This window comes from Tupaia chinensis, unplaced genomic scaffold (genome assembly GCF_000334495.1).
Source record: "Tupaia chinensis unplaced genomic scaffold, TupChi_1.0 Scaffold000388_1, whole genome shotgun sequence".
Classification (NCBI taxonomy): Eukaryota; Metazoa; Chordata; class Mammalia; order Scandentia; family Tupaiidae; genus Tupaia; species Tupaia belangeri.
In genome coordinates this window covers 3,421,987-3,441,669 of record NW_006159890.1, presented here as the reverse complement: position 1 = coordinate 3,441,669, position 19,683 = coordinate 3,421,987, and the positions used below count along the sequence as shown (strand labels likewise).

Here is a 19,683-nt window from a genome sequence, read left to right as displayed (position 1 = left end):
TGATTCAGTTAGCTTTTATACATACGTTTTGAATTATTCATTAAGTTTTCAGTAGCATGGAGTCCTAAAAATGAGATTTGGGAGTCCAATTCTATATCGATCATCACATAAATAAGTACTGTAAACTGATAATTATAGAACATTTTCAATCTTTTAATTTTTTCTCTCCACCCCATAGTCTCTCGATATTTTGATTTACATTTCTTTACACAGTGGTCACAAAGAGTATCTTTTATCCCACTTTTGGCCATTGGTGATTTTATGAGCTAAAGTCAAAAGGCTCCCTTTAAAGCAAAGGGAAAAAGAAGAGCCCAGCCACAGTGGTACAACTCTGCCATGCTGGAAGCCATATGGGAGACTGTACGAGATGGAGCCATACATGATGCAATGCGCACATGCCATGATTCTGGCTAGCGGGGGAGGATAGGGGAAAGATCATGGCATGAGACCCTGGAGAGGGTGCTTGTCTTTCTCTTTTTCCCTCTGCTTCACCCTTGAAAGAAGGGAAGAAACTTATTTTAAGTGACCTCTTGATGTTCCAGGTGACAAAGGATGATGGACTTTTCCCTTTTCGACTCTGTGTATTAACAATAGTTCTACTCAGGCTGGCCTGTGGTGGCTAAGGCTGCTGAATTCCACATGGCCAAGCCCATAGTTTGAATCCCAGACCTGGTAGTTTGAGAAACATGCCTAGAAGATGTGCATGTGTGCCCAAAATCCTGAAAGCAGGGAAAAAAGGAGAGAAGATTGCAGGATGACCATTCTCCATGGGCAATGCTTTCTTATTTCCTCTCTGTCTCTTTCTCTCCAGCTCAAGCACGTGCCTTTTGGCAAAACTAAGAACAAACAAATAAAAACAATAATTTTGCTCAAAGTTGTAGTTCCTCTCCAGAACTCCTAGAGTTTACCTACAAGAAGCAGGTTGTGCATTGGAGATTGGCAGGAAAAATTTTTCTCCAAAGACCCAGGGAGTTCTATGGGGTTTTAGCTTATTATACGTACTCTGGATGCCAAGTATTTGACTTTGTCACCCCAGGCTAAATCACCAACCATCTATCCAACCAGGAACCACCACCTTCTGCCTGGATCTAGTGTTAATGGGGACCACATCTGTTTGTTTTTAAGACTTTGTACAACAGGGTCTTCAAAAAGTTCAGATAACATGTATATTATGAGAAAACTATACGGTTACCTTTTTACACACCAAAATAAACTTGCATTTTGAAAGACCCCAAGTCTTACTCTTCTACAGATTGATGAACAAGGCATTGATGAAAGGAAGGGGCCATTGGGTGTGCAATCAAGTTGTCACCATTTCCAGTATCTCGAGTTTTATCATCTGTATGGTCACAGTTACTCTCGCTGAATTTACAGATAGATTAGCAAGCTCGGAGTATACAGAGGGTGAAGAGGCGATCACTTTAAAATAATATTGAAAGTGAATGAGCATTTTATAAATTTATTTAGAATAAAATACAAGCACAGTGCATCAAACAATTTTCCCATTCTTCTAAATGCTAATTTTAAAGCAGGAGTCTTATGTACAGATGGGTGCAGAACATTGCAGCACGAAGACCATATTTGACTTCTCCAGCCTGCAATGTGAGAAATTCCTTTTACCATAATATTAGGGAGGCTTGGTCTAGCCAAGCAGGGTTCCCTTTCTTAAGTCATAGAGGTTTACCAGGTCAGGCAAAGTTTCAGAATCATTTAATCTCACCTTTCAACATCCATTATGGTAGAGCCGAAGTTATCTGCTTCTAGATTTATGTCCCTGTAATTTTTTCATGTTGCTCTAAAATGAGGCGCTTATAAATTTACCTCCTAGATAATCCTTTGTTTGTTTCTGGAAGGCTGAAGTTATCTTTTATCATAACTGATGTAACAGAGTCTCTCAAGCAGATAGTATAATTCAGATTCACTACCCTTTAATAAACTAACGATGGCCTTAATAACCTTTCTGTTTCATCTGGCTCAGCTGTATCTCCAACCAAAGCCTGAGTCTTCCACTTCAGCCCCTGCCCCATGTGACCTCCCACCTCTCCATCTCATCCAGGGTCTCTTAGCTGTTAAACTTTTCTCACACATCTCTTGGTCACCGAAGGAGAGCAGAGGGCCACCTCCAGAGCCAAGTTGCAGCTGTTCCTGCCAGGACCACAACTAGAAGCCAAGAACCCACACTCACCCCAGGACCTCTGTCTCCACATGCCCCTCGGCTGGCACTGCAGGGTGGCTAATGCTTAGGCTAATTCGATACTCTCAGCTCTGTCACAGTTTATGATCTATTAAAAATTGAAACTTATTTATTCCCAGTTAGGAGGGTTCAGGTTTCTTGTACTATGATTAGATCGAGTCTTAGGTAAAGAGATGATATCTCTTTCCTGAAAACGGTGTACTAAGAGTCTGGCATGTTGTCCGGAGATGACTTTTTTTCAGTGCTCAGTTTGTATTATAGCAGTCTTGTTTGACTGAAATCTATTACACCAATTCCGGGTTTGCATTTCATTTTGCATGGCCTCAACTTGTCTGTTTACATCATCATTAACTGCCGATAGAAATAAATTAACAAAATTCATTCACATATTTATTCATCCCAATATTTAACAAATATTTATTAAATATCTACTAAGCAATTGAAGAGTAGAAGAGGCCTAGGATTAGTAAGATCCAGCCTCTGATTTCTAGGACCTTAATGCTATGGTGGAGATACAGTATACACATAAATATAACCAAGGTCTGAATGTGAGAAGTGTCAGAAGAAAGATATAAAATAAGCTCCGTGGCAATGCAGAGATCCGACTCAGGAGAGTTTCATGGATGGCTTTGTTAAGAAAGTATCTATCATCTGCGGTATACCTGGAATACTAGGCTAGATTTTGTTAAGGGGATATGTATGTTTGAAGCAGGAAGCTGGGAATTTCACATGGAAAAGCAGTATGGAGCAAAGCCTGAAGACAGAAGGAGAAACAGCATAAATCTAGAATAACATATAGTTACCTGCTGAAAAAGGGGAAAATAACAAGTCCATTTGGAGTCAGGGATAGCTCAGAGCATGAGCAAGTCACTCAGACTGTGATGATCCTTTAGGAAAAGACTAACTAGATGAGATTTAGGTTAAAAGCATAACATTTTGGGACCAGCAGTTAGTGCAATGGCTATGTCGCTGGACTCTCACGTAGTCGACCACAGTTTGAGTGCCGGACCCGGTGGCATAAACTCATGCCGGATGCTTGTGTGTGCGTGCCCAAGATCCAGGAGGATAATGGGGGAGAAGGGATTGTGGCGTGGCCATCCCCCCTGGGGGGTGATTTCTTACTTTCTGTCTCTCTGTCTCTCTCTGTCTGTCTGGCGAGCGCATGCGCTCCAAAACCTCTCCAAAAAAAGAAAGAAAAAAGGCATAACATTTTCACAGATATGGCCTTGAAAATACGTAAATCTGCTTAATGATTGACAAGTGGAGCACTTGACAGCCTCCATCACCTGCATGAACAGAAAGATCTATTGTGCTGTGCTCCTGAGTTTGGCATTCTAGGGGCTGGAAAGACACTGGCAAAGGTTTATTTTTAAATTAACTATTTTAAAAAATGGAATTTCACTCAGTAGTAATAAATACGAGAGACTTCCCAACATTTTCCCAAAGCAAAAGTGTTAAGGAAAATGTTACCTTTATTTTTTTCTTAAATTATACATAGATAGACATGCCACAAAACAGCACTCATAATGACTAAGCAAACTTATTAGACTTAACAGCCCTTATAAAATAAAACTCACATTAAAGTTGATCTGACTCATGTTCACTGCTATTGTGCTATTGGGGAATCATAGGTAGGTGTTCACATAAATAACTTTATTGCTGATCATTTTACCAAAATACACAGTTTTTGTTCTTAACCACTTCTTCTCATGTATCTATTGTTGATGCCAGCATTAATATTTTTTTTCAAAATAACATGATGTTACCTGCCTATAAATTTCAATAGAATCAACAGATGATCAATTAGAACTTACATCTGCTCTATCAACTAGGTCATTTGAAAATTATCCAAATAATAACACTTATCACAGCAATAATAAAAACATTAGTTCATCATATTATTTTGCCCACATTTTAGAAACAAAATTTCTAAATCTTTTTCAGCTTAAGATGAAATAATTTCTTTGAGTCTCTTCCTAAACATGCCAGTCCAATCACACTCAGGGCTAGAATCCATCTTACTCCCCATTTGGCCCTTTTCCTTCCTTGATTGATACCTTATCCATCATCACTTCTAATCTCTACCATCACTTAGAGAATCCTTGAGAAGCTACCCTTCATTCCCTACCTGTGGCAGGACAGATAATGGTCTCCAAAAATGTCACATCCTAATGTCTCTAATCTATGAATATTTACCCTACACTTTGCAAATGTGATTAAATTAAGGATCCTGAGTGCCAGCCACAGTGGTGAAGCTGTAATTCAATGCTCTGTGATACTGAAGACATATGAGAAGGTCCAAGATCTGCATCCTAAGGTCTCCTGTATGGGCCAACATGCATGTCTGCCAGTGATCCTGGCTGAGTGGGGTTAGGAATAGGATTGTGGAGTGAAGACCTTTTTGATGGTATTTTTCTTGTCTTTCTTCCCTGCTCCTCTGTTTCCCTCTCTCAAGAAAAATTAAGCTGTAAAAATATTAACCATCCTGGAGTTGGCAGATGACTTGGTGGCTAAGGTGCTAGACTCCCACATGGCATGCCATGGTTCAAGGCCCGGACCTGGTGGTTTGCTTTCTCTCTCTCATCAAATTAAAAATATTAAAAATAACAAAATAAAATAAATAGTTTATATATATATATATATATATATATATATATATATATATATATATATATATATATATATATATATATATAAACTATTTATTTTATTTTGTTATTTTTAATATTTTTAATTTGATGAGAGAGAGAAAGCAAACCTATAAAATCCTGAGATGTGAAAATGATTATATAATCAGAAATGTCCTTATAAGATGAAGGTAGAGGAGCAAAGGGAAAGAAAAGTCTATGCGACTGACTTTGAAGATGTAGATGCTAATGAGCCATGGAATACAGGTGGCTTCCAAAAAGTGGAAAAGACATGGAAAGAAATTCTCCCCTAGAGCCTTTAGCCTTGATTTTAGCCCCTAAAATGTATTACATATTTGTGACCTCCAGAAGTAGCAAGAGAATAAGTTTGTGGGGTTTTTTTAAGCCACTAAGTTTTTGGCAATTTGTTACTACATGAAGAGAAAACTACTATATTCCCTCCATGTATAACTTGCCATAAATTCTAGACCATATTGTGTAGACTGTCTGTCCAGGGAAAGGTAAACTTCATGATTAACATGTATCTCAGGGTGAGAATAGCTGGAGAATTGGTTATCAATAACATGTTCAGAAAAGAAAGGCTGAAGTGAAATCCAAATGCAGCTTCCACATAGTAAGCCTACACTGCATTTCAAACATAATGCTAAATGCTTTACATATATTATCTCTGTACCTTACTCCCCTTTATCTTTTTAAATATCTTCGACATATACAGTACTTAACGTCTTCAATATCTTATGGTATTTGTGAGCTCATCATTTGGGGTTTTTTGTTGTTGTTGTTTTTTGTTTTGTTTTGGTTTGGTTTTTTTTTTTTTTTTTGATGGGAAATTCACTAGAACTAGGTTGGATAGTCTTTCTTTCAGAGGTCAATAGCAAGCAGACATCACCAACCAATAACCAATTCAGCTCCCTGAGAGTCTCCAATCAGCAGGAGAGTCATTGGTTTAGGTTCCCCTTCTCAGTGGTGAAGCCTCAGAATTATCACTGGCACTCACTCTCACGGTGGTACCACACCTGCCACTAATGCCTAGCTCCTAGCTTTGTGAGTTTTCTGTTTGCTTTTGGAAAGAGAAAGTACATTTTCCAGAGGGACCTATTACCTGTAGCATAACCCACATTCTTTTGAAGAATGTGGCCTGGTGGTTCTCCAAGAGAGAACTGGTGGCAGTCGAGTAGGTGCAAAAGTAGATGGATTTAATTATATTTAGGAGGGAGAAACTATTAAACTTGCTGGTGATTTGAAATAGGTTCTGTGAAAGGAAGTGCTCAAAGAAGACTCCATGATTTCTTCCTCAAGAAATGGGGGTGGTGGTAGTATGATATAAAGAGAGACAACTGAGAGGTCAAGTTGTGGAGGATGGGCAACAAGAGTTACATTTTTGGATATGTTAACCCTGTTAGCTTATGCTTTTATTAAAAAAAAAAAACTTGAATGTTGAGAGCTCAGGCTAATTTTAATATTTAATTTTTACCTTATAGATTGACAAGCAAACCAGTATCTTTGGTTTAAATGCATGCCTAATTTCAGAGAAAAAAAAAACAGTATTTTGTCTTCCTATAAATAAAATCTGATTGGCATGATTTATATTGAAGATATAAATGAAGAGGGTCCCAACACATGATGATGGAGCCTTATAGAAGGCCTAGCTTTGGAAACCAGACAACCTAAACACTCCAGGCACAGTGGTGTGTCCCTGTAAATTCTAACAGACTGGGAGAATGGCTGGAAGGATTGTGGCATGGTGAGACCTTGTTGAAAATACCTCTCTTGCTCTTTCTTTCTCCTCCTCTGTCTCTGCTTCTTTCTCTATGTCTCTCTCTCATAAAAATAGATAGATAAATAGTTAGAACCTCTCTTCTTTAAAAAAAATGTGAAGAGTTGTTCAATATTTCATTCAAGTGAGATTAAAAGATGTAAAAGATGGAAATATATTTTTAATTTTTCTGAAAGGACTGTAGAATTTGTTACTGAAGACTAACAAGGATTTAATTGGACTTGAACTACTCTTCTAGACATTTGTCGATTTTGTTTTTAATTTTTTCTTTTTAACCAAATGGTACAACCAGGAAAGATGATCTGTATGGAGCATCAGCACATGTTCTCTATGTTCCTCCAAGAAATTTATCCTACTCATTGGTAGATCCTGCCTAATACCGCTAAGTGAGTTCTGAGCCAGCTGTGTTTATGCTAGAATTCAAGTCTCAGAGTAACTGCGTAGTCTGAGGTATCTAAAGGAAACCCGTGTTTAGAGATAATACATGTGCCCACATTGTCATGGATGCTTGTTACAACCCTCGCTAAGTTGTCAACAACACGTACAGGACCATTGCAACCAGCTTCTTCTGTTGGATTCTTGCACAGATAAAGATAAACAGAAAATAACCCTTGTCCTACTTGGTTTTTTGTTTCTCCAATTTCCCCTTCCTGACTCACTTCTATCTGTGTGCCAACCTTTTTGTTTTGTTTTGCTTTGCTTTTGAAGCTCAATGTCTTTCTCTTTTTAAACCCTCTCCACCAATTAAAAAAAGACTACTGTTATCATCATTTACATTTGGTTGCATATCATTTTTATTTTTGTGTAAGTTATTCCAGATGTTTCTATTTTTAAGTGTTCCTTGAATTTCCCTAGGCTTCATCCACCAAATGAAGTCACTGATTCATAGATTTGGCTCCAAGAATGGATTCTCCCCATACCCTGACCCAATCAAAACCTCTAATATTTGGAATGCTTTCAGATATTTCATATGCTGAGAAACAAGTCTGCTCATGTTCTTCCATCTGGCCTTCTTGTTACGGTTTTTATTACCTCAAAAGCCATTTTTAAAGGGCACTTTAAAGGGATAGAAAAATGTATTCCACACAAAGGGAAACCAACAACAAGTAAGCGTATTAAAGAATTACATCAGATAAAATGAGCTTTAAGTCAAAAGCTGTAACAACAGATCAAGAAGGTCTTTGTCTTGATAAAGGGATCAGTCTATCAAAAGGCTATGAAAGGGTAAATATATAGGCACCCAGCACTGGAGCACCCAAATACATAAAGCAATTATTATTAGATCCATGGTATCAATGAAGAACTAAGAAGGAAATTTGAAATGTTCTTGATACAAATGAAATACAAAAACAAAACATACCAAAACTTATGAAATACCAAAAAAGCAGAACTAAAAGGGGAGTTTATAGCAATAAATTACTACATTAAAAAAAGGATAGGTCCTGACCCCATAGCCTAGGAGCTAAGGAGCTAGATCCTGCATGGTTCTCCACGGTTCGAATTCCAGTTCTGGAGACTTGAAAAACACATAGGTACACATACATTAGTGCCCAAATCCAGACAAGATGAAAAAATGGAAGAAGGATTGCAGCATGACTATGCCCCATTGAGGAGTACTTTCTCCCTTGGCCTGTGTGTATGTGTGTGTGTGTGTGTGTGTGTCTGTGTCTGTCTGTCTGTCTGTCTGTCCGTCTGTCTCTTTCTCTCTCTCCTTGGCAGGCACAAATGCTCTCTGGCAATCAAAATAAATAAATAAATAAATAAATAAATAAATAATACGAAATTTTCGAACTACTATGTCTCAAGTAGCTAGAAAAGCAAGAACAGAACAAATCTGGCCCAATCTGAAGACACCGTTAGCAGCAAACTGAATTACAGTGTTGGAAGCCTCATGACCAACTACAGATTTGGTCCCTAGGTCAGCTGGAAAACATTCCAGTACAAGTGTGCATGCCCAAGAACCCAGTGAGATGGAGGACAAGGGAGAGAGGGTGGCAGTTAAGATTATTTCTCGATTATTTCTCTCACACACGCATGAACTATCAAAAATAAAATAAGCTATTTCTTTAAAAAAATAAAAGAGAACAAACCGAAGTTAAAATTAGTAGAAAATACAATGAAGATCAGAACATAATAAAATTGGGACCAACAGTTGGCCTAATGGCTATGTCACTGGACTCCCATGTAGTCAAGTATGGTACCAGTCCTGGACCCGATGGCTTAAACTCATGCCGGGCACCTGTGCTTGTGTGCCCCAGAGATCCCAAGAGGAGAATGGAGGAGAAGGGATTGTGGCATGACCATCCCCGCGGGGGATGATTTCTCTCCTTCTCTCTCTCTGTCTCTCTCTTTCTGGTGAGCGCACACGCCCTACAGCAAAAACCTCTCCAAAAAAAAAAAAAAATGAACATAATAAAATTGAGACTAAAAAATGCAGAAGATCAATAAAATGAAAAGCTGATTTTTGGAAAGGCAAACAAAATGAATGAGCCATTAGCTAGACTAAGAAAAAAAAACTAGAGAAGACCCAAATAAAATCAGACAAAAAAAAGAAAAAGTTATTACATCCAATACCACAGAAACACAAAAGATCATTAGGGACTATAATAAATAACTACATGTGCCAAAAAAATGAAAAACCTAGAGAAAATGGATACATTTCTGGACACTTACCACCTACCAAAACTGAACCAGGAAGAAAATCTGAATAGGTCAATACAAGTAACAAGACTAAATTGGTATTTTAAAAGGCTGTCTAAAGAAAAGCTCAATACCAGAACACTTCACTACTAAACTCTACCAAACTTTTGCAGAAGCACTAACATCAATTGGTATTACACATTTCTCAAAAATTCAACCTGAGGGGTGGGTTTCAAACTCATTCTATAAGGCCAGCTTACCATAAAATTAGATAAGATCACCACAAAAAAAATAAATCTATCAATTAATATCCTTGATGAACTTAGATGCAAAAATTCTCAATAAAATACTAGCAAATAAAATCTAACAGCACATCAAAAGATTACATGTCATGACTAAGTGGTATTTCTTCCAGGGATGCAAGGATGATTCAATATATACAAATAGATAATATGCTATATTACATCAACAGGATGAATGGCAAAAAATATGATCATCTCAATTGATGCAGAAAAACAGTTGATAAAATTCAAGGTTTCTTCATTATAAAAACCCTCAAGAAATCAGGTAGGTAGAGAAGTATATCCCAACCACAACAAAAGCTATATATGACAAAATAACAACTAAAGTCACACTGGGATCTCAGGCATACATAAACATGCACCAGGCATGATTTTCAAATCACCAGGTCTGAGACTTGAACTGCCATTGACCATATGGGAGTCTAGCTCCCTACCTACCATGCCACCTGTTGGCCCCCAAAATCTCTAAAACTGATGATCTCAGTAATGTTGCATGATACAAAGTTAACAGACAAAAATCATTAGCATTTTTGTATGCCAATAATAAACTAACTAGCTGATAAAAGAATCAAGAAAGCAATCTTATTCACAATAGCTAGAAAATAAAATCTATAGGAATAAATTTAACTAAGGAAGAAAGACCTCTACACGAAAATTATGAAACACTAATGATAAAAACGTGATGAAGACATACCAAAAAATGGAAAGTTAATATCTAGTTTATGAACATGAGTTGTTCATAAATTAGAAGAATTTATGTTCTTAAATTAGAAGAATTTAACTCATGTTCATAAATTAGAATCAAATTGTTAAAATACCCATACTACAGAAAGTGACCTAAGTGGGATCAAGGGACTAGCAGGTGATGTGGTAGCTGAGATGTTGAACTCCCACATGACTGCTTGTGGTTTGAGTCCTGGACCTGGTGGCTTGCTTTCTCAATTTCTCTCTCTCTCTTTCTCTCTCTCTCTTTCTCTCTCTCTCTCTCTCTCTCTCTCTGTCTTTCTGTCTCTCTCTGGTGATTTCTCGTGCCCTATAGCAAACTAAATAATAATAATAAATTAAATTAGATAAATAAATTTTTTTAATTAATTATTTTTTTAAATGTGATCAAATATTAACACTGTCACTCTGCAATGTGACTTTGGGTAAATAAAAAAAATATTTCATTCTCACTCTTTTCATTCATGCAATGAAGGTTATTATCATTAGTCTGCATGTTGTCCTTGGAATTATGGCAAATACTAGAGGGATTAAATGCTAGCAAAGGAAGCCAGGCAAGTTGTGGCATGCTTAGGTTCTTGATCTTCAATAATTTAAAACTTTTAAACAAGAAAACTTGACCTGCAATTTACCACTGATTTAAAAAAAAAATGGTTTGGTGTGGACAATAAGTTTAGCTTCAAGTAATACTAAAATAAAATAAGATATGTTTTATTACCCTTTTTTAAAAATACATATATATATATATATATATATATACATTAAATATTTAAACTTCTATAAAGAAATAAATGCATGAACAATATTTGGTAACTTTCTAATTAGGCTTTAAAGTTTCTTTCTTTATACTTTCACCCTTATACTTGAGAAACAGATTTGGAGCGATATTCTGTGTGATCATGAATATCAATCTTTCATTTGCAGCTACAGTTTACTTCTCTCAGCAGTCAGCAATCTAAGTGCCCTGAGTTGAAGCATTTCTATGTCTTGAACACTGTGTTCAGGGCACTTATTTTCTCTTAGTATTAAGCATAAAAAGAGCTTGAGAGCTATGCATCAGTATGTTGAGAGCCCCTCTCTGCCCACATGCCCCACCACCATCAAATCCAGGCGGTCTATCACCTTAAAAGAAAACCTTTATTGTCTCAGTGATGTCTACAGGTGATGCTAGCTTGAATCTGCTCTCAATAACACAAAAATATTCCTTTTTCTGAAAATGATTAGCTTTTCTTTTATTCCCCCTTTTCTATTTTTCCCCCTTTTTACATGTGGGAGGAAACAAATATTTTAAAAGAGTCCTAAAAACGAGATTTTCTCAACAGAATTACTCTCTTAAAAACTTTCCTGGAAGCAAAAGTAGACTTCCCTGATAAAATGTAGCATTCTGTGATGTATCTGAAATGACCTTTCCTTCTGTCCAATCTTCTCATCAAAGAACGTTGCCATCTCTGCCTCTCCCTAGACATGCCTCTCCTCCTATAACCAGCACATGTAATTGAGTACTTATCACCTTTACCACCCTAACAAATCATTATTAGAATGCAAGTAGAATGCACATGAGAGTACACTGAGAAAAACAAGCATCTACATCTTTGTAAGGTATGTACATCATCAGACTCCTTTTCCAGTAGCACTCCTCTCAGGACCCAAAGAAATGAGCCATTCATTTCAACATTGTTCAAAATGACTACAAATTAACTACATATCCATCAACTGGAGAGTGGCTAAATAAATAATAGCAATCTATAAAATGGAATATTGTAAAGCCAAAACCAAAGCAAAATCAAAAATCACCTCTGTGTAAAGTGATGTGGCCAGATGCAAAGATAACATGTTAGGAGGAGGAAAAAGTGTGTACAAAATAATATTATTTGCATTTTTTTTTTAGAGAGAGATTTTTGCCATACGGTGTGTATGCACTCTCTGGAGAGACAGAAATAGAGAAGCAAAGCAAGAAATCACCACCACCACCACCCCAAGAGGGGAATAGCCATGCCACAGTCCCCTTCTCCTCCATTCTCCTGTTGGGATTTTGGGCACACACACATACATCTGGTGTGAGTCTCAAGCCTCTGGGTCCAGGACTGGAACTGATCAACTGTGGGACTCCAGCTAAGTAACCATTATGCCATCTGCTGTTCCCAATATTATTTGCATTTTTAAAAAAGAACAAACTGGTGGATGCAGTTATTCTAATGTGTATGTACCAAATATTCCTAAAAATGTGTGAAAGAAATTGATAACTTTGGTTTTCTCTGGGGCAGAAGATGGGAAGAATTTTTTTCTTATTTTCTACTTTTTTATATCTTTGACTTTAGAATTACATGAATATAATACCCATTCAAAAAATTTAAAGCTATAAATAAAAATTAACTCATGATTTTTCACAATGGTTTCACAATCAATTGAGTTACAAGCGCATGGTGTCACGTTAGTCATTATGTGGCATATCTTCAACGACTCACCTTGCTTTCACTTGTCTCTCATTTAGGCTATAGGTTTTTTTTTTTTGATTGTTGATCACTAGAGAATACACAATGCCCTTTGCTCTTGGCTCAAGCCAGCTTACATTCTCCCCTCTGTGGCTTGGGTCCCTGAACAGTATTCCTGCCAGACCTAAACTCTCAGTCTCTGGTCCAACCAGTCACCTAAGCCTGAACTCAGGAGCAGGTCATAGAAGAAGGGTAGGATGAGAGGGTCTGGGAAGAAAAAGCGTGGCCAAGCCAGTAGGCAAGGAATGGACACAGTGGGGACTTGAGTCCTGAGACAGTCAACAGTCAGTGACTATGATGTAAGGTCACCACAACTCAAAAATATGGTCAGAGTCCAGGCTGAAGGACTGGGACTGAGGTCCAGAGAGCTAAGATGTTCTGAAGGGCACAGAACAGAACAGAACAGAACAGAGACCAAGCATACAGGTATAGTTAGACATTCAAGCTAATCTGAATCCAGCTTCCAGAAAAGACACACCCCACTCCAAGACATAACTAGAGTATGTCCCCATACTGATTTTAAGCACTTTTCCTACTGGGAACATATAAGAGTGAGAGGCAGGATTCTGTAAGTGCCATTAATAGCATCTACTGGGCCTGATGTGACTCTTTTCTCTCTTACATTCAGTGCTATCCAGCCCAAGTTATACCCCTAAGAAGTCACAGGTCACTGAATTCCAAACAAACTTCCACCACCTTCCATCTTTTAGAATTGGGTTGAAGGATTTGGGTGTAACCCAGGTGTTTAAGGAAGCAGGCCAGTGATATCGGTGGCAGGGTGGGGTAACAGTGGGTTACAAAATCTACCCATAGCTCATTTCAACAACCAGAAGTTATGGTGCTTGAGGCAGTGCCCAACTGCTATCATTTGTTTTGTTCTTTGTTTGTATAATAATGAAGGGATTAAGTTGTGCTCAGTTTAACTTCATCTAGATACTGCAGTTCAAACCCACTGTCAGTAGCTGCATTTTAATCTTCCTGAACTTTATAGCAATACTACACATCTTTTTATTATCAGTCGTCATTAGTTCAATGGCAATTTTACAACAAAGAATTTATCAGGTCCTGTCTCTAGGTCCTATGAGGAGGTAGAGAATCAGATTTTCAAGCTCACTTTGGAAGAGGCAAGTAGGAAGGAGACAGAGAGCTGCTCATAAATCAGTTGCTCTTGACAGGACACCTGCCCCGTCAGTCTAGCTACATCTAAATGGAAAAATGGGTGATCTAGGATTACCCTTGGGCAATACCAATGGCCAAGGCACTGAAAGGTCACTTCTATTATGGTTGGCGTTTCTCTCCCCACTGGGCTGTTTTCTGAGTGGATGTCATACTCATCTCATACAGAAGGCATGTCCATCATGCCACAACCTCGCTGTCAATATCTGATCTAATAAAAGACACCCTATCTTACTTTTCTTCAAATTTCATTATAGGTTGCTGCTGCTAAAAGATGATTCTTTTCTTCTTTATTATTCCAGCTTTCATTTTTGAGGTTCCAAATTGTTATGTTTCACTTGCTGCTTCTGACTCTAAAGTTAAAATAGTTCTTTCAAAAACATTATATTAACCAAAACAAATGACACCATCAGCCTCACACCTAGAAGTGGCTTTATGGAAATAGTCACTGCTCCCTTGGAAAAAGCCACTGGCCTTCACTAATAATATCAATGTTCACAAGTAAGTCATTTGGCACTATATGTGTAATATCTGAAGGGGGGGAGGACGAGAAACACAATATTAACACACACACACATAAATTAGGGTAGAAAAGTGAAGCAACAGCTGGTGCCAGCTGCAAGCAACCACACAGTAAAATCCTGTCCAGCTCTGCAGGGGACTCTGTGAGAACTCTCAGGGCCAGTAATAGAAGCAACAAAGACGACATTGTGAGAACATCAAATCTAAACCCTGGCTAACTGGCACCCCCAAGAATTACCAAGGGGAGCAATTGAGAATATCTCCAGGAATTCATCTTCCCCAGTTCAATCACTACATAAAGTTACCCCTATTTGGTTTAAGAATCTGTGCTCATAAGCTTCATCCTAACTGGAACTTGATTTTTCACCACTTGGACTCACTTGGACTCTGCAGGTCTTCATTTTAGAGGCATTTGACGTGAACCTGGGGAGGTGTTTTTCCTGGAGTTCTTTCTCACCAGACTGGTTCCGGTTGCCTCCTGGGTGATGATGGAAAACGAAGGCACTTGCCAACATGTCATTCCCTCATTTTGTAATCCTCAGGCAGTTGCACAAAGGTTATGTGGAACTTTACCAACTAGTTAAAGGCAGAGCCTGGGACAGTCTTGAAAAGTATTAGGACTATTACGCTATTGCAATGTGTAAGTATTGCATATAAAACACTCCATCACGGGACCAGATAATCTAGGTGGAAGGGGAAGCAATGAGGAGCCTTTCCTTCAACACCTTTTCACTTGTAACCCTGCAGCTTTGAAACCCAGAGCCTTTCAAATTACAACTGGGAACTACTGTCTAAGCAATCTTCCCAAAGTTTCCTGATTCCAGCTGCAGGAACCCTAAGAAACCACACAAGAGGGTCCAGCAGGTGGCATGGTGACTGGGGATATGGTCTGCCACATGGCCAACCATAGTTTGGGTCCTGACCTGGCAGTTTGTTTTCTCATTTTTCCTCTCTCTCTCTCACTCTTTCTCTCTTTCTGGTAAAATTAAAGAAAAAAAGTATAATAAATGAGTAATTTTTTTTAGAGGTTTTTGCTATAGGGTGTGTGCGCTTGCCAGACAGACAGAGAGAGACAGAAAGACAGAAAGCGAGAAATCATCCCCCAGGGGGGATGGCCACGCCACAATCCCTTCTCCTCCATTCTCCTCTCAGGATATTGGGCACGCACGCACACATGCCCAGCGTGAGTTTTAAGCCACCAGGTCCGGGACTAGAACTGCGGTCGACTATGTGGGAGTCCAGTGTCATAGCCATTATGCTAACTACAGTTCCCATAAATGAGTAATTCTAAAAAAAAAAAAGGAAAGAAAGAAAGAAACAACAGAAGACCCTGTGCATTCTTTCCATGGGAGCCATTGTTAAAAGAAGAGTTACAGTATATGAGAGATCTTTAAAAGCCCCTAAAATGCATCCCTTACTTATAGCTGAATCTCCATTACAGACCAGTTTGTTGTATATTACGTTTGTCGGTATTTTCATTTGCCTGTAGGAACATGAAAATAAATTTAGAATGAAATTTGGAAATTTGGAATAAGACAAAGCTCTATCTGCTAAATTCATTGGCCAGGTAATTTTTTATATTAATGAGATAGGATCAGGAAGGACTTTCCTTTAAATCTTATTTTGCCTTACCTAGGAGAACAGAGATATTTTCTAAAATCTTGTTCCTTTTTTCCTTTTTGTTTTAGAAATATAAGGAAGAATCCTTTGCTTTCTAGGATGGGAAAAAAGAATGTAGGTTTTTGTGGAATGTGGATATATTCATCCTCCAATCACACTAGAATCAGGGAGTTTAAATCCTGTACAGTTTGGTTTCTCCATGAAAAGGTAGGAAGGATGGACATGGACAAGTATTGGGGACATGCATGTGATATCCCGTAGCCTGGGCAAGTTGGCAGTGGACATGCAAAAACCACAGCACACACTTATGAGGGAGAGGCAGTGCCCTTCTGTTAACCACTGGGCCCCACAGGTAAAGTCAAGCCCTACTTATGGCGACTTTATAGGATCTCTATAATGGAAAGGCAATGACTGCTTTGAGGTAGTAGGTCTTCATATGATTGAACTCTTTTGTAATAATGAAGTAAAAAATAATGAAAGGAAAACAATTATTAGTTTAATCTTATAATTTACTGTAGTGGAAAGAATTCCTGTTAAGAGTTTGAAGACTTAGCATTGTATTTTAACATTTACATCTGACTTTGGATAGTGGCTTAATGTCCTCATATATGAAACCTTCTTTCTTCATTTGGAAATGGAGATACTCATTATTTATTTGACCTACCTCACAGATTCTTAGAGGTTATAAAAAGATCATGTGGATAAAGCACATAAGTAGAAATATCCATTCTATGGGGCTATTCTAAAGGAATTTCTTCCTTGAAAAGTAAATGAAATCATTTGATTTATGCTTCATCCATGTATTAGAAAAAGTGTTAGGGAGGATTGTGTCCCATTATTTCAAGACTGATTAGCTAATATACTTTGTCATCCAAAGTCTTGAAAGCCCTGACATGACCTTGAGTCCTCCTCCGTCCTCGCATCTAACTTTCCCATCCTATTCAACAATGCCTGCGGTTTTCCAGTATTGTTGGTGCACTCAAAAAATAAATAAAAGTTATCTCTTAGTGTACATCTGCTATGTGCCTTTATCCCTAGTCCTCATTAATATTTTTTTTTTTGGAGAGGTGTTTGCTACAGAGCACATGTGCTCACCAGACAGACAGAGACAGAGAGACAGAAAGTGAGAAATCACCCCCTAGGGGGGATGGCCACACCACAGTCTCTTCTCCTCTATTCTCCTCTCGGGATCCTGGGCATGCACGCACACGTGCCTGGCGTGAGTTTAAGCCACCGGGTCCGGGACTCGAACCACGGTCAACTATGTGGGAGTCCAGCAATATAGCCATTACTCCAACTGCTGGTCCCCTCATTAATTTTTTTTAAGGTTTTGTCATAAGGTGCATGTGCTTGCTGAAAAGAGACAGAGTGAGAGAGAAAGTGAGAAATAGCTCCCCAGAGAAAATGGTCATGACTCAATGCCCTCTTCTCCATTCTCTCCCTGGGATTTGGGGCACAGATGCACACATGCCTCTTGGGATTTCAAGTCACTATGTCAGGGACTTAAACTATGGTTGGCCATCTCAGAGTCCAGTACCTTAAACGCTGTGCCTCCCAATCCTCATTTTAAAAATATATTAAGCAACTGTTATTAACCCAGTTTTACAATAAAAAAAATAGTATTACTCAAAGAACTAGGGATATACATGGGATATATAGTTAGTGCCAATACCCAAAAATAACCATGAAGCACAAGAAGAAAGTCTTTAGAGAAAAAAAGAGTTGTGTCTTTGTCTACTCTTAAGAGCAGTCAAGAGTGTTTCTGTAATGTACTTCTTTCATGTACCCTATCCTTGAATAATGAGTCATTCTGCAAATTGCTATCTCAAATAATGCTCTTCCTGCCTTTTTTTTTTTTTTGAGAGATTTTCACTGTAGGGCGCGTGCGCTCGCCAGACAGACAGAGAGAGACATAGAGACAGAAAGCGAGAAATCACCCCCCAGAGGGGATGGTCACGCCGCAATCCCTTCTCCTCCATTCTCCTCTCGGGATCTTGGGCACGCACGCACACGCGCCCGGCGTGAGTTTTAAGCCACCGGGTCCGGGACACGAACCGCGGTCGACTACGTGGGAGTCCAGCAACATAGCCATTACGCTAACTGCTGGTTCCCTACTTTTCTTTGATATAGCTACTAGAACAAGGATCAGGTAAGAGTAACTCGAAATGGCAACCTCCTGTAAGCAACAATGGATATTTTCACTACTCTAAAGCATTTGATTATTGTTCTTGTCTTTACTTTCTCATGAGACTGACTTGAACATTTGTTTAAAAAAATAAATACCCACTGAGAGCAAGTCACCACCCTGTGTTTAACATGCCTAGTTAAAGGGCATTACACACACACACACACACACACACACACAATGAATGAAAAATAGAATGTCTTCTCTAGAGTTGAGTACTAGTAAAAGCATTAAATGGCCTAAGAAGTGGTATCAGGGGGAACTAGTTTAGTAAAACAGTGAGTATTTTTTGAACTATTGGGTCATTGAAAAGTGGTTTTACTGCTTTTCTATGTAAAAATGCATCATGACTTTTCCAACAATCCAAAAGTTGCTGAAATGAATACTAATTCAGCATGCTTTTGAAAGAGAAAGAGAAAGTATGTCAGGAACATAGCAATCAGGATATATAAAAAGTGTTTGTAAAAGTCTCCAAACATTTTTAAAATATTAACTAGGACTATTTGCTATTTGCCATAAATACAGATTTCCAGGCCATGAATAAGAGATTTTCATTCAATAGTTGTTCATTTTATATATTATTTTAATATAAATAGCATCTTTGTTTATATAATCTAATGATCAATAGGGATATTTTATAGTATCTCAGTCAGTCCCACATTTTCAGAGATGGTTACTTAGATAACTGCAGTAAAATCTACACCAGAAGATTCATTGTTCCCTTTAAACAACAGTGGTATCGAGAATAGTGACTGAGTAGGAAAACTTCGTTGGACCTGTAGTTCATTTATAAACAAGACATACAACGCCCAAGCCCAGTACTCTTATCTCATTGATGTCGTATGTGAGGGTAGACAACACCGGACCAGCTGCCTGACCAGATCACACATCTTGAGGTCATGGAAGCCAGTTTGGAGTGAACCTTTCGTGCAAGGTGTTGGTTGCTGATTTCTGCATTTAACAGCCAGCCCTCATGAGACCACAGACAAGTCATTGCCTGATTTCGTGCCTGCTAACTAAAAATGCATGTTAAGACTGGGGAATTTGGTTGGAGACTTGCTTTCATTGAAATACGTCTCTTAATAATTAGATCGTATGGGTGTAGCCCCAGATACCTCCAACAAAGCTAGTGATGGTTTGTGAAAGAGCTAGATATTTGGTGACCATCCAAATTAGCTAAGTAAGCCCATTTCACAAAAGAAAGGTCTAGACATAAGCATTCTATTTTTTTAATCATTTTTATTGTAATTTCTAATTTACTTATAATAATTGCACATCTCTGTGAGGTGCAAGGTGATTTTTCAAAGCATGTGTACATCATATAATCAAATCAAGGAAATAAACATATCTACCATCTCCAACATTTATCATTACTTTTGTGCAAATGCATTTCATTTCAATATC

General features: G+C 38.2%; 1 protein-coding gene across 2 annotated transcripts in view; it reads left to right on the top strand.

Annotated features, from left to right (window-relative positions):
• Nucleotides 1–9,752: 9,752 nt before the first annotated feature.
• Nucleotides 9,753–19,683, top strand: part of CA1 (carbonic anhydrase 1) — a 28,804-nt gene continuing 18,873 nt past the window's right edge. Inside the window, exon 1 of one of the 2 annotated variants that reach the window (XM_027773941.1) lies at nucleotides 9,753–9,826. The gene's annotated coding sequence lies outside the window, so the exon portion shown is untranslated. Of the gene's footprint in view, nucleotides 9,827–16,235; nucleotides 16,302–19,683 lie in introns of those variants that run through there. The other variant, XM_006153858.3, reaches the window with a different exon arrangement.